Source organism: Microtus pennsylvanicus, chromosome 14 (genome assembly GCF_037038515.1).
Source record: "Microtus pennsylvanicus isolate mMicPen1 chromosome 14, mMicPen1.hap1, whole genome shotgun sequence".
Lineage (NCBI taxonomy): Eukaryota > Metazoa > Chordata > Mammalia > Rodentia > Cricetidae > Microtus > Microtus pennsylvanicus.
The window spans coordinates 9062853-9064958 of record NC_134592.1 but is presented as its reverse complement, the minus strand read 5'-3'; positions in this window follow the sequence as shown (position 1 = coordinate 9064958).

Below are 2106 nucleotides of genomic sequence, written 5' to 3'. Positions count from 1 at the left end.
TACCTCTCTTTACTGCCTGGGCTGCCTTCTCCTCCTGTAAATGGGGACAAAGCCCCTGCTTGGTAGATTGGCAGGCCAGTGGGCCTTTATTGGTCCTTCACTTTCTGTGTATGTGTGGGAGGTGGGTAAATGTGCCCACCTCTGTGATGACATCATCACCATTGAGAAGTTTCCTTTTCCACTTCTCCCGGTTCCCGTGGAAGGCCTTGGGTCCCCTGGCAGCAGCAGGCACATAAGCGTCGTCTGTTCATCTACTGTACCCAGGCAGGTCCTCTCCAAGCAGGGACAGAATTTTGTTTTTGAGGTTCAGCTTTGTGTGTGAGGTCCCCAGGGTACAGCAGTGGTGTGCTTGTTCTCCCCATTAGGACCCCAGTCCCACCTCAAGGTCATGGGCCCCTTCTTAGGAATTCCAAGCAGAGTGTCGTGGGAGCCAGGGAGTACTTTAGGAACCAAAGGCTCTGATGATGGCCTTGTCTTGAAACTGACCCCTCTTTTAGGTGCCCCACTTAGGGAATAGGAAGGCAGGTCAGTGGGAGGGTAGTCCTCCTGCCACTTGGCCAGGGACTTCTGTAAGCAGCTTACTTAAGGAATGCTGGGATTGCTGCAGCTGGACCTCTGACCTTGACCCATACCGTGTCATTTGGGGCTGTCTTAGAGAGACAGACAGACAACAACAGCCTCTGTCTCTGGGGCTGTTGTGATGTCAGCTGTATGTGGGGGGTCACGTGTTGGGTTCTGAGACCATAGGTTGTGAGGGTAGAAGGGCCTAAGGTGAAAGGATAGAAGCCACAAAGGAGGTTCCTCAGGCCTGCCTGTGACCACCGCTCTCTGTGGTCCTCTCTGTACCATGATTTTCGGAACAGATGACACCAGAAAGTTCCTGGTTGTGACAGGGGGTAGGAACTCTGTGATGGTCGTACTCAACACTTCATTGGGACCCCTTTGAAATCTTGCAGAAGTCCCCCATAGCTCTTCATGATGCACAGGGTGACTGATGATAGGAGAATTTGTCCTCTTTACAGGGCCTGGGAGGGGGCACCGGCAACTTCCAAAGGAGCAGGACAAAGTGCTGAGGTGAGGCTGAGCCCCTGACCTTAAACCGGGGATCCTGCCCATGATCTCCTGGTGCTGCTGTCAGGGGTAGATTCCTCGTTAAGGAGGCTAGACCGTAGCCAGTTGCTCCTTGGGACTCACGGGTGCAGAGGGATCCCAGTGTGGGCTGGAGAGGGCATAGAGGGATGTGGTCTTTGGCTCTCAGGGATATTTCTCTGGGCCCCAAGCTTAGCTATGTTGCTACAGGTGGGATCACATTGGGTTGTCACACTGGGTATCCAGGGCCTTGACACATTCTCAGGACAAAGGAGGTCTCTTGCAGTTAACTTGAGGTCAGATTTCCAGGCAGGCTGTAAAGAACTGAGCTAGAGCTAGTTTCCCTTGGATGTGAGGGTCCTGTGGATTGAATCTCCGTGCTATCCTTAAGGTCACACTGGGAGAGCCATTTTGTAGACTTCCTGTAGAAGGGGTACTTCTGAATACTTTGTGAATGAGAGCTACTCCCCCTATTTCCACTCCCCCAGGAGCTCCTACCTACTCCCAGACCAATGTACCCTCAGGATAGCCTTAGGGTAGGGACCCGGGTCTTTTTTATTGGGAATCTTTCCAACTGTGGGAATGGTCCCAGGCTGTGTGTGGTGTCCCCTTAGTCATGAGCATAGAACATGGCCTGAGTGCTTCTCATTTGTCATATGACTCAAGGAAGACTTGGATTTTGGGGTACCTTCCCTCTGCCCCTATGAGCCCCCATGCCTCCTTCCCATGTGTATTTCCCCTTGAAATGAGCTTGAGGGGGTGAGAGTGGAGTGGTTTCCCTCGCTCTAGGAGAAGAAGGGAGACCTGTTGCTCTGTGTCTCCATGAGCTGTTTAGGGGTGAGTCAAGCCCTCCTGTCCATGCCCCTCCCCCCCTTATACTGGCCCACCCTCATCCCTCTCGGCTGACTCCATCCTTTCTGCCCCCATGCTCACTGTTCCTCAAACCTATCTCTCGCTATCACCCCCTCCCTTTTAGAACAAAGCACAAAGCCAGATCATCTTTTATTCTCTTTATTT